General features: G+C 40.3%; 1 protein-coding gene across 5 annotated transcripts in view; it reads left to right on the forward strand.

The window, feature by feature from the left end:
• caskin1 (CASK interacting protein 1) overlaps positions 1–14,032 on the forward strand; it is a 92,822-nt gene that overhangs the window by 20,862 nt on the left and 57,928 nt on the right. The gene's annotated exons all lie outside the window — the stretch shown is intronic.

Below are 14,032 nucleotides of genomic sequence, written 5' to 3' on the forward strand. Positions count from 1 at the left end.
TACAAAGGGGCATTTAGCAGGTTGACATATCAGAGTGAAACAAAGAAAGTTGAGTTGGGTGCTTGGCTTCAAAGACTTCTGAGTTTTCGTTGAACTTGACTTTATCACAATGAAAGCACACTTCATCAACGCTGACTCAGATTGTAATGAGAATGCCTTTCCGCACAATTATAATTTAGTGAATAAACAAATCTTCATTTTCAATGTGGGTGGTTAAATATAGTATTCACATTTCAGCAAAGAGAACCACAATTTCTCTCTGTCAGTCAAATGAGAAAATTCATTTTAAATCGATAAGAAATATTCAAAATTGAATGGGCTGCATTGTGTCATGGCACAGCAAGACTGCGTCTGTTTGAATTTGAACGATTCCGGTTCTTATTCCTCGTTAAAATTCCCTTTCCGAACAATCACAGATTCTTATTATTTTAGGGGTCAAGGTCTAAAAGTTCACGTTTTAAATAAAGGGTGTCGAAATTCTGGCCACCTATTTTCTCAGCAGCCCACAGCTTAGCCTAAAATGAACATTTAACACAGCCTATATTTTTGCCTTTATTGTACTGCATTACTTGCTTTCAACACAGCTTATCAAGGAAGAAGAACAGAAGTGGGTACTCATCTTCCACTTCTTGTTTTCAACTAATCACTCATCTCTAATCTAATCAACTCATGACACATCATTGGAAGAAAAAAATCTCGACACCCCTTGTTAAAAAGACAAAGTGAAAAAGTTATTCTTTGGATGAAATTATCTGAACTTGATTTTTCTATGTGTTATAACTTCACTTTTTACTCTTTATGAATTCAGTTCCAATCGATTTTCAATACTCAATGCCCAACCGTACTCACAGGTTAAGAGGCTTTGGCTTGGGATCTCGGCTCAATGTGGCTTCTTGTGTGGAGTTTACCAGTTCTTCTGCAATGAAATCCATCTTTGGTCTGCTTTGATAAAGGTCTGCGCAATATTGAATACCTCATGGCAATCTTCACAAGTTGACCAGTATCACTTTGCTGGGGTGTCTAAATACTTACTTCTCAAGAGCTGAACTAACTGCTGATTGCTAATTGCCTTTAACTGCAGTTAAGGTTTTATAGACCAGTAGCAGAAGTTTAAAATGTATTCTAAAACGGACTGGAAGCCAGTGTGAAGACTTTAGCATTGAAGTTATATACTCTGCCTTGTTCTGGTCACAACCCTAGCTCCAGCAGTCTGAACGAGCTGCAGCTGTTAAATCTTAATTTGTCTTTTCGGGGTGGCCAGAAGGAAGACCATTACAATAGGAAAGTCTGCTTGAGATAAAAGCATGGATGAACAGCAGCACTTAATGCCAAATTGATTTTTCATGTTTCTGTAAGGTTTAATACACCAGTAGGTAAACTTTATTACATTTTTTAACATGAAAATATACCTACTCTACAGTATATTTTTTCAACACAAATTTTCTAATCTACTGTTCTACTGTAAAAAAATGGGAGGCATGTTATTAATTCTTCATTAAGAGGTCAAAAGAGTTATTCACTTCTATTCCTGAGCAGAAAATATGTCAGTGGTCTAATGTTATCCTTGACTTCTCAACAAAGCCCTGTGCGCCGGCTCAAGTTTCGTGATAAAATATGAATTCAATTTGAAATCCCTAATTTCTGCAGAAAATAGTAAAATATGAAGACTGGCAATGAAAATGTATATACAATGGATAAGTACAAAAATATTCTCAATAGCCTATTACTGTACATTTGCTAAATGCTGCGTGTCATGACTCATTCATGGTACCACATGGTTAAAAAAAATATCCAACTCAATCAAGCCACATCTGCTTAATATTTAACGCCTCTTAAATGTCAGGACAAGAGCCATACAGGTCTTACTGTTTAGTGTGCAGGGCTACATCCAATTGTTTCTGTTTCTGGGCAATTGAACAGAAATAGCTTTGTTTGTCAAAAGACAAAAAGAACATTAGGACACACACGCGCACGCACACACACACACACACACACACACACACACGTTCACGCACATGAGACACACAAATACAGCGCACACTCGAGCACAGTCACCTGACATTTATACCCTGAGAGAGGTGCACCATCCTGTGCATCAAAGTATTCCCAAATACCGTCTCTCACATCTCCTGCGCTTAATCATTCACATTTCGATTTTAATATCCTACACTAGCTATTTTGCAAGACTTCCTTTGCTTATAAGGAAGAAAACCTATTTTGGTACCAGAGTACTGTGTAATCCGCACTAAATCATGAGGCCGATCTCTCCAATTTCTATTCATTCCCAGGGATTGCAAAATAGTTTAACTTGAAAAAATGTATCAGCACAATGTGATACTTTAAGAATCCCCCACAAATGTTTGAGAATGTGTAATAAAAAATTCATATACCACCACATATTCTTTCTAGATCATTTAACCACAAAATCAAATACACACAACGGCTTGTTCTTTTTTTTTTTTTTAACACCATCCTCACATGTTCACATATGCCGTGTGCTGCCAGCCTGCTTCATGAGCTATATCTGGAGTCAGATGTGAGTGTCCCTCTTGCTGGATTCAACTCTCTGGCACTTCAGAGACTGTTGATGTCATTGTCACGTGTCGTAAAAAGTGCATTTGTGTGACAGTAGTTCCTTTGCTGCTTAAAAACTTCATGATTTTGTGCCAGTGGATGACCTGTTCAAGACTTCTTTATAGGAAATCAAAACCACGAGCAATTAAAACAATAGGTTGAAATGGATGACATCAGTACCTATGTGGAAAATCCATCCATCCATCTATTTTCTTCACCACTTATCCTCACTAGGGTCGCGGGGAGTGCTATCCCAGCTCTCAACAGGCAGCAGGTGGGGAACAGCCTGAACTGGTTGCCAGCCAGTCACAGTGCACATGGAGACAAACAACCACACTCACAATCACAACTTGGCGCAATTTAGAGTGCCCAATTAAAGTTTTTGAGATGTGGGAGGAAACCGGAGTGACCGGAGAAAACGCACACAGGCACGGGGAGAACATGCAAACTCCACACAGGCAGGACCGGGATCGAACCCGGGTCCTCAGAACTGTGAGGCCAATGCTTTACCAGCTGATCCGCCGTGCCTATGTGTGAAATATACACTTAAAATACACGTAAAGGATACACTCTATCATCGTATACCTCCTGAAATAATGCTTCCATCTCCACTTCTTCACTTTTAAACAAAGACTAGCTGTATTCCACTGCATATGTTCAGTTTAAGTGTATTCCCAAACATGATAAAATATTTCTTGTTTATAAAAAAGCTCCTCAATCAGCTGCCTAGACTATCCTTCAAAAAAATCTCCCATTGTTTTTCTTTTGAAGACAAGTGAACAAGTGCAAAGACTCTTGGTACTATGCGCACAAAGGCAGGTCAAAATCATTCAAAGTGTTGAAAATGGCAGGCTCTCTTTGATGACGCAATGCTAATGACGAAACAAACATGCTCTTTCTTCGGTTTCTGAAAAGTGATGGTTTTGGATTTGCGAGCTTTCTGTTTGACATCAGCGATGCTGACATGGTTCAGCCCACTCCAAATGTTGTTCGTTGAGAGCATTGCTGTGGCATTGTGCATGACTACAAGCCTTTGGAGGCTATTGCAATGGCACCCTCTTGAGACTCGCGAGACACCAGCAGCTTGAAATACCTGCGTGCTGATCATCAGTGACATTTTAACAGCTATTTTCTTAATTTGATGCATTTAAGTGAAACAGAAACCTTCCTTCCCATGCCTTGATTTGAACAACCTGTTTGTTGTCTGAGTCACACAACAAACATTTTTTCGGTATGAGGATCTCACTTAAATTCTTCATTTTCATTCGTTTCACAAGGTTCTGTCCTATTTTACACTTTGAATAAACCCCCCAAAAATCTACCTTTTTTTCCAGTTACAAAAGTTAAAAAATATACAGGCACGATTATTTCCAACAAAACATCATTGCAATGCTTTAGTAGCATATCCTCGTGTCTTTGTCCAGACACAAACACAATGCACAAGGATGACTGTAAGAAAAGAGAGCTAATTCTTGAGTAAAATGCATGCAATAGATGTTTGTGATATGTTTTAATGAAAGAAAAAAAAAACACAAATGTGACAAGGTTATCAAGGAAGGAACAGCAACAATATGTCTCTGCTGAAAAGTATATCAGAAAAGCTGTGTGAATTGTCCATCATACCAATAACCCTGCAAGTTAGGCTCTGGATCAAAATGTCATAAGAAATTAGTGTCATTGTTTTGTTAGTGATATTCGTGTTACCGTAGTTGTAGTTGTACAGCTGATAAATGCTGTGTGAGCCCTCACTTTATTTGTTTGTGTATGTGTGAAGGACAAAGAGCCTGAAGAGAGCCACTATACGAGAAGAAAATAAATTGAATTACTGGCCGGCAGGGATGAAATAAGAGGATGATGGAAAAAGCAGTGAAATAGGAGTATGGATGAGAAAGAAGGGCAAGGCAGCAGGGAGATGAAGGAGAGGAGTCTGGAAGAAAAGAGTGGTTTGAAAAGAGGAAAGATTGGATTGAAAGGAAAGAAAGATGGAGAGGCAGATGGATCTTGAAACGGATGGACCCTGCAATAGAGGGTGCTTGGTGGTTCTGTGAGCCGGGGATAATCAGGATGAGTCATACCCTGGGACAGTGTGGAACACTGGAGAAAAACATTACTGACAGTCCCAGGCATCAAAAGGCCTTCTGGAGCTTCTCATAATCTCTTTGGAGTCATCAGGGAGACAAAGGCCCCACAGACCCTTCGAGGTCAATGTGGAACTACCGCGTTGCACTCCACACATGCAATGCTGCGGTTGCTAGGGTTGTGTTTTGGTATGGTTTATTTTCTTTGTTTGAGCAATTGGCGGAATTCCAGGTATGCTATGATGTCACAAACCCACCAGTATGTTCCTGACATGTCGAATGCAATTCCACCAATACACTCCACCGTGCAAATGGAAACCAAATCAGGGTTGATCTAGTTAAAAATTAGCCATCACTTACTGTACTTACTGTAGCTCTACAGTACCAGAGATTAGAAAACATTTCTAGAGATAGAGACAAACATCCGAGTGTCAGTTAAACAGAGAAAACCAATGTATGCACATTAAAAGGTGAAACTTACAACATTACAATGTGATACTGAACCTTTTGGACACAGTCAGATGTCCTTAAGAAAGTGGAGGGGGGAAAAAAACCCGTGTAGTCTTGCTGGAGTACCTAATAAATAAATCATAGAAGTATAGAAAAAAAAAGGAAACTACCAAGTAGGATTTTACAGCATTGGAAGACTGTGTCATAGGCCTTAGAAGGACTGATGGACTTTCACAGATGTTCAACGTTGTGTTGACTCAAAAGACACAACTACAGGTTCTTAAAAGATTTCCTATAAAGAGCTCTTTAATTATGCAAACAGGTCTGTGCTCTTCCTTTCCATTGGTGATTTACTTCAAATTTTCAAGGCTATACAGACATACACAGCTTGTTGTGATTGATTAACACCTAAGGCACAGGTGTCAAATTCAAGGCCCAGGAGCCACATCCGTCCCACCATATAATTTTATGTAGCCCCCAAACACAAATCTTGTGTTAACCGCGATGATTCTTGTTAAAATCTGGACCAAAATTTCCAATTGTCATATCATCAATCATAATGTTGAGATATTGAGACATTTTTGTGTTACCAAACATAAACATCCATCCGTTCATCCGTTTTCTTTGCTGCTTATCCTCATGAGGGTCACGGGGAATGCTGGAGCCTATCCCAGCTGTCAACGGGCAGGAGGCAGGGTACACCCTTAACTGGTCGCCAGCCAATCGGAGGGCACATAGAAACAAACAACCAATCGCACTCACAACCACACATCGGGGCAATTTAGAGTGTCCAATTAATGTTGCAAGTTTTTGGAATGCGGGAGAAAACCGGAGTGTCTGGAAAAAACCCACGCAGGCACGGGGTTAACATGCAAACTCCACACAGGTGGGGCCGGGATTGAATCCTCAGAACTGTGAGGCCAACGCTTTACCAGTTGATCCATTGTGCCGCCGCAAACATAAACAGTAGTTGAAAAAATCCATTACCCTTGATATCTGATTCCAAAACTAGTTCATAAATGTCATGTGGAAATATGATGAGGTGATTAAAGCTTTTTATGGTTTCAGAGTCATAATGGCCCGCTGAGGAAATCTGTAACTACAACGTGGCGTGCGCCAAAAATGAGTTTGACCCCTGACCTAAGGCACATCAAAAATGAATGCAGCAACATTGTCAACTTTTGAATCTGACTTCATCCCTCTCCCTCATTTCCCAACGTCACCGTCCAAGTGTGGGAAGCCATTGCAATGTTGCACCATAAGAAACCCACAGGGAAGACTGAGGAAAGGATTATAAGTTGTTGTTTGTTCTGGTGTTAGGTCCTGGAGTGCTGCGTGTGATTCTTATCCAGAACTGACTTATTCTTGGCCATGATTGCTGACAGTATTATGATAAAATTGTCACTTCTTTCTTGCATTCCTTTTTGCCTTCCACTCTACTGATCGCAGCCTGTGTTTTCTTGCCCCTTCCCCCCCCTCTTTTGTTCTCTCCCCTCACCATTGTTTCAAGTGTTCCCTCTATCTTATCTAGCATCATTAGGAAATCCTTGTGAACTCTGTTTACTGTTCGAAGCAATTTTCCATTGATCAGACATTTAATATGGTTTCTAATTGCTACGGCTCAAATTGGTTTAAGATTTCAAAGTGAAATGAAGATATGGAGATTACATTCACAACAATGTCGTTCAGGGGTCTCTAATTCATTTTTGTCACGGGCCACATTGTAGTAAGGGTTTCCCTCAGAAGGCCGTTATGACTGTGAAACCATAAAAATATTTAATTACCTCATCATACCACACGTGAAATTTATGAGCCAGTTTTGGAATCCAAAATCGAAGGTAGCATGTTTTACAACTACTGTATTCATGTTTGGTAACACAAAAATGCTTGTAATTTGTCAATGTTCTTTTTATCATTTATGACACATGACAATTTTAAATATTGCTACAGAGTGTGGAGAACAGTGGGAGAGCAGTGGAGAGAGCAAAAAAGAGAAATAGAAGGCCAGCTTGCTAGAACGCGCCTTTATGTGGGTGCGATCGACGTATTGGCCACACCTGAATCAAGCGACGAGATGGATAATAGGCTGATATCTTTTTGTTTTTGGCACGGCATCACGCGATCGATACATTAAGCACCCCTGTTGTAGGTTCATTTAGCCCACGGAAGTCCCGAAACCCTTGCAAGAAAATAAACTGCCGTTCAAAAAACATTCATAGACGCCACAATGAGCACGTTCACAAGAGCATTCATCAGACACAAATTCATTCAGTTCACATTCGCTTAAAATATGAACGAGTTCATGAACTTTCATTGAACTCGCTGACCATCAGTGACTCCGGCTTCGAATACAATCTTGTGTTCATTTACAATTTCGCCATCATAAACCATTTTGTGTCTTTATTTTACCTCTAACGATGGATGCTTTCAGGGGCTTTTAGGACTTTCATCTTGCCGTGTTTAGTCCTGACATTGGCACAGTCTGTGCTGCCCCACAGAGCTTAATCTGACAATAATGAGATCCTCTCAAGGCAATACACATCAGCTTAGTTGCACTCAACACCACTGGATTTCATTGGTTATGTTTGGATAGAATTACTAAACAGTAAATATGGTGGTAGGTCATCTTGCTACCCAAATCCCAAACTCAAATTTCAATTTCAGCATCTGTGTGGTTGTGAAGCTCTGCATAACATCACATTTGTAAAAGCAATAATAATTAGAAAAAATAAAAGATAATACGTTTGCATTAATTGGACACTCTAAATTGCCCCTAGATGTGATTGTGAGTGCGGCTGTTTGTCTCAATGTGGCCTGTGATTGGCTGCCAACCAGTTCAGGGTGTACCCTGCCTCGTGCCCGACAGCTGGGATAGGCTCCAGCACTCCCATGACCCTTGTGAGGATAGGCGGTGAAGAAAATGGATGGATAATGTGTTTTGATCAGCAATTTAAATAACATAATCTCCAAATCATACGAGTGTATGTCATATTTGTCACAAGTAGTCAAGCGACAACATACTGGCACTGGTTTTAGGTTACACATCTACATGCTAATACACTTATCTGAAACATTTGTACACGGTGCAAGTAGTGTCTGGCTTTATGTCCCCATTTTGAGGGAATTTGTGCCTTCTCCCCATTTGACCCCATGTTGTTCTTTTTAAGGGCATGTCACTCGTGGCGTTATGGATGATAGTAAACTGCACAGACAGTAAGCACGAGGGAGGATGTCACTTAGTATCTAATCCAGCAAAGTCTCATATCCAGACATGGTTTACTTCATGGAATTCCAGGAATCTGTGTTTGAAATAGCATGATGATCTAAAGTCATGGAATCCCCCTAAGTATTGATGACACACAATGCAGTCAATAGATTTACATTAACTTTATCCCATACTGGAACTCTCTAAATATGTCTGATGTACTGTAGATTATTGGAAGAATGGCGTGGGGATTCTAACTTAACGTAGAAGAAGCTCAGTTTAATTCAAATACATTAGGAGGGAAAACATCCAAATATTTAACAGAATGCAATATTCTGATTCACATTACTGTCAACAGTGGCACGGTGACGCAGCTGTAGAGCGTTTGCGTCATTGTTCTGAGGACCGGGGTTCAAATCCCTCCTGCCCATTGACAGCTGGGATAGGCTCCAGCACTCCTGTGACCCCTGTGAGGATAAGCAGCTCAGAAAATGAATGGGTGGATGGATATTACTTGTTTTGATACTGTAGATTCAAGAAAATGGTAACTCTTGAAAAGTGAAGATATTCATTGTGCACAAAAGGGAAGGGTGGAAAAGTGGAAAGAGGAACTCCGCGTGGTCTCCATTGATCCCTGAGCCATGTGACCTTCCTTATGATGTGTCACGGTCTCCTGGAAGTCTCTCTTTGACTGCACACAGCCGCCTGTCTCTGTGAGTCTCGTCATGCTGTCTCTGTTGTGTGTCTCAGTCGATGTAAACTCAGAAGATTCCTGGGTACACCACTATTTGCTGATGTTTTAAATAATGTTATGCTGCCCTGGGTTTTCTATGCTGAAACACTCACACTTAAAGTTCCTTTTTTATAAAGTTATTGATGATTTAAAATTTTAGGCATTCATACGAAAGGCAATCCTGATTGACAAATAGTGGTGGCCCACTGAAAAATGTCCATCCATTTTCTGAACCGCCTATCCTCACAAGGTCTGCGAGAGTACTGGAGCCTATCCCAGCCATCTTTGGGCAGGGGCCAGGGTACACCCTGAAATGGTTGCCAGCTAATCGCAGGGCACATATAAACAAACAACCATTCACACTCACCTTCACACCAATGGATAATTTAGGTTCTTCAATTAACGCACCATACATGTTTTTGGGATGTGGGAGGAAACTGGATTAATTGAAGAAAACCCATGCAAGCACGGGGAGAACATGCAAATCCACAAAGTCAGGGACGGGATTTGAACTGTCAGAATTTTGAGGCAGACGCAGCAACCAGTTTCCCCACCGTGCCACCCACTGAAAAACAGAATCAGAATGATCTTTATTTTGTAAAGTACAATGTGTCAAAACACACGAGGAATTTGTCCGCGGTAGTTGGAGCAGCTCCAGTACAAAAACTGCCAACTGCCAATACTTTTGAGACATAAAGATAGTGCAAGAATAGTCATGGACCAATGTGAGTTTGTTAGTAGTCTGGCAACGATGGTAAACTTTTTTTGACAATTGTCTAAAAAATGGAGTTTGAATGCTTAACAGAGCAAATGTCCAGTGCAATGACCAGAGTGGAAAGTGGTGTATACAGTTGTGTTAAAAACTGATAAAAATCTTCATGGCGATGCCGCTGTAACTTTCAGTCATTGATTGTCATTAAGTCCGGTTAATGTCACACCCCCAAAAGCTATCCACCCTACCGTGATTGGTAGGTTTGTCTGCACCGCACATAACAATCACTGTGTGCTACAGAACAAGTGCCATTCATATACAGTAAAACTCGAGGGCTGCACTAACATTAAACTTTCATATTTTCAGTTTGAGACCCCAGTTATAAATGATCCTAATGACTCATTAAACCCATGACACCTTTTTTTTCATACAATCATAATACCAACAATTAACTAACTAACTAAATAAATAAATAAAAGGAACTTTCAACACACTAAGATACATTTGTGTTCATTTTTATGGAAAAGGTGTGTTAGGAATAGGAGAAAAAGATCCAACCCCCCACAAAAACTTTATGTTGGACAGTATACTGTAATTCAGTGATCCAAGTCTTTTCCTTGATTGATCAAATGATATAAATATCACACACATACACATTCACTGTACAGGCCATCTAGCCATCCTGTTTTAAAACCATTGTCCTCATTAGGATTTTGCCCGTTTGAACTATTTTTAGATTATTTTCATTTAAATATACTCATATTTGTAATATTTCATTTTTTTCATTTCTATTTTACTTTTTTTGTATAACCTGGACTGACCAACAGACAATTGCAGCTATGGCGTGTCGTAGAAATAACTTAGTATCTTTTACCACTTGCTATCAGACGACCTCATGCATCTTGATTTTGTCATTGGCATGAAAAAGATTACATGTGCTGCAATCTGGCGATAAAAGAGATGATTAGAAAATACCTTTAACAGGAGGCAGTAATGGCAGGAGACAGATGCACGCACACACATAAAACACCCTGGAATACACACACATTCATACAAATGTGGACTAAAAAGCAGCAGGCGAGCGCATGCTTGCCGATTTCGAACAATGTGCATGGCCTTCAAAGCCGTGCGTGTGCATGTGTGTGTATTGTTGCTTTGACAAATGTTAGCCACCAGCGAGATAACCTTGACACCGGGTGAGAAAGCTGTTGCTAGGTAACAATAGAGTGCCAGTCCAATGGTAATCGTTGCGATTGTAATACTCTCAGCGCAGGGTCTGATAGCCAATGATAATCAATGCATTAAAAAAGCAATTTTACTTTAAATTTAGTTTAAGTTTAGTTTATTGGGGCTACCATATGTGGGTTTTGTAGAAGCAGCAGATGCAATTGAGTTCAGAGTTGTTTTCTTCCAAAAAGCTCCAGAATAGTTGTTAACATCTGCTAAATGGAAATGTAAAAGCAGTAAATCATCCAAAATATCAACTTAACTGTGATCATCGATAAAAAACAGGCAATTTAACCACATCCACTCTGATGTTACAGTGCACGTCTAGAGTGTTCATGCTTTGTCTGAAAACTCCATTGTAACATCCATAACACATCGTGTCTCTTAAGTGTTTTGAAATACTTGAAATTACCCCAATTGAGAAAAAACTAACATGTACCTTAAATACAAGAAGACAACAACAGCAGAAATGAACATCAATAAATCATCATTAAAGTTGTGCGTTGCAACTTGTGGTTAAATTATGTGGCGATGGATTCCCCATTATCTGAAAGTGCATCGCCAAAGGGCAAATGATACTAATGGGTGACGATGACAACATCGATATGTCAAGTGGTCAGCGTGCATTAGCCGCATGTTGGTGCCAAATACATCATATTGTCGAACAACAATTTTGGTGTGTATTACAGTTAGTCTGACGGCTTTGCATAGCTCTTCCTGTCCCACCTTCTGTCTCGGCCCATCAGATGCTCCCGTCTCTGCTCTCTAATTTAATCAGCCAACTTCCTGTTTACCTACTTCTGAAGTCACATTTATGGGAGCGTGTGTGTGTGTGTGTGTGACGTGCGTGTTTGTGTGTCTGCAGCTGAGCAAATGTGGTTATCCCTGATCCAAACTAATCAGAGTGGCCATCCTGTCTTGTCTGCTCTGCCAATCCCTCTTGTGCTCACATCTCAAGAATTTTTGTTTTTTATTACTCCTCTATGAAAAGTGATGGGAAGTACAGACGTACATATCTCGTAGAGCCCTTGAGCAAGGTATCCAACCTCTAAGCTCAAGTCAGGGTCGCAACACTGTTGGTGCGCCCCATTTGGTACCTTTTTATGGACGCTTTTCCAAAAGTTTTATGGAACGTAGTTTCTAAGAGGTTAGTAAGAGTTGTGTGCAAGCCAATAACCATCTCACATCTGCTTTGCACATTAAACAGGTAAAGAAGGATGTCTGAAAATACCTGACATTGTGACCATGTACTGTGTGAAAAGTAAAGGAAGCAAGAAAACAGAAACATGAAAGGATGGTGAGGATGAAAGCAAGCGTTGCAGGATGCAAGGAGGAGGGGGGAAATGGGAGGAGGGGTGAGTTTTTTCAGGTGATGGAATCAGACTGAGAGCTTTGGCTGCATGTGGGAGTCTGATGTCACACACGTTCCTCCTCCACTGTCAGTGGAGGTTTGAAAGCAGATGTGTCGGGCTTCCACTCGTGCAAGAGTGAGCAGCAGTGTACGTAGTTCTGTGCAGAGAGCCTTCAAGAGGTGACAATGTGTATATTTATAGTACATGAATTCAGCTGACTGCAACTCTGACTTTACTGGCACACACTGAACTATAAAGATATATTTTACCGGTGTGTGTACACTGCTTCATGATTTCGTGTTCAGCACTGGGTATCCATGCAAGAGTTAAGTTAAATAAGCAATGTGCTTGTGCCTTTCTGTGAAACATTTTGCGATTTGCTTCTCACATACTGTAAGTTTAGATGGCCAAGATATGCTTTGATAATTAGCTTCTTAGCTGAGCCTAAATTCCGTGAAAATGTAAGTGTAAATTCAGTTTTCATTGCGTATGCCATGAAATATACTGTAGCGTATACCGTATGGTTCGAACGATGATATATATTATCATATAGAATTCACTCTGTTAACACATTTACAGGTTTTAACACACATCAATGTGTGATTTTGTGAATAAACTTTCCCCCCTGAGCACTTGGTGACTGAATTTGTAACATAAATGGTGATGAATTTGTCGTCTGTTAAGTTTCACGATTATTATTATGTTATAAGCGGTGGTGCTTGCTGTGCTATGCTTTGACTTACACAGAGACGCTAGCAAGCCTGCTAATTGTACACAACAATTGTACACAAGTAGTACATTTACAACCAACAACCCATTTGAGTGGAACTGCTCAAAAGATAACCAGTGTTTTAATTAATGAGTTAGCTTCACGGTCATGTAAATAGCTGCAGATTATGCTTTAGGCTCATCTCCTGGAAATAGAAATGCCAACACGTTCACGGTATTATCACTCTCGTCACGACTGCGTTAGTGTGTGTGTGTGTGTGTGGGTGAATGATTGTGAATCTTGCGTGTGTAGGGATAGAGAGGATGCTTGTTGCCTAGCAACCCCCATCTATGCAACCCTGGGCTCTGCAGATGTGTGTGCGTGCGGAGATGAGTATATAGTCCAGCTGCAACATCATGAAATCTGTATTTTCCTTCAGTTCCGATGCAGCAGGTTGGGAATTTTGCCTTTTTAGTGTTTAGAACTGCAATTAACGGGAGACCAGTCTAGGGTGTACCCTGCCTCGACCTCAAAGTCAGATGGGATTGGCTGGATCCACCTCACCTGTGACCCGATGTTTAGGAAGTGGATGGATGTGTGGCGCATACATGTATACTGCTCTTTTACATTTCCCTGTGTACTTGACGATGATGAGTGAACGACAACAAGAATAAAAGTGATAGAACAGGGATTACATCAGCTGCACAGTGGTAGCAGGTCAACACACTATCTGGTCTTGTTGCACACTTTTTAATCAATTCATCATGATTGTCTGGGAAAATTAGCACAGAATCTTATCTTTTCAATCTATAGTATAGATATGTTTTATAACTGTTATGGCACAGAGGCACCCATTTAAAAATATCACAGCACACCATCAAATGAAAATGTCACAAGCAAATCTCGTCTCAGTTTCCTCCCATATTGACCTAGCGTTATTTTGACTTGTTTAGTTGAACGCAAAGGAAGCTGACATACTTGCCCTAAACTAT

This window comes from Syngnathoides biaculeatus, chromosome 16, assembly GCF_019802595.1.
Source record: "Syngnathoides biaculeatus isolate LvHL_M chromosome 16, ASM1980259v1, whole genome shotgun sequence".
Classification (NCBI taxonomy): domain Eukaryota; kingdom Metazoa; phylum Chordata; class Actinopteri; order Syngnathiformes; family Syngnathidae; genus Syngnathoides; species Syngnathoides biaculeatus.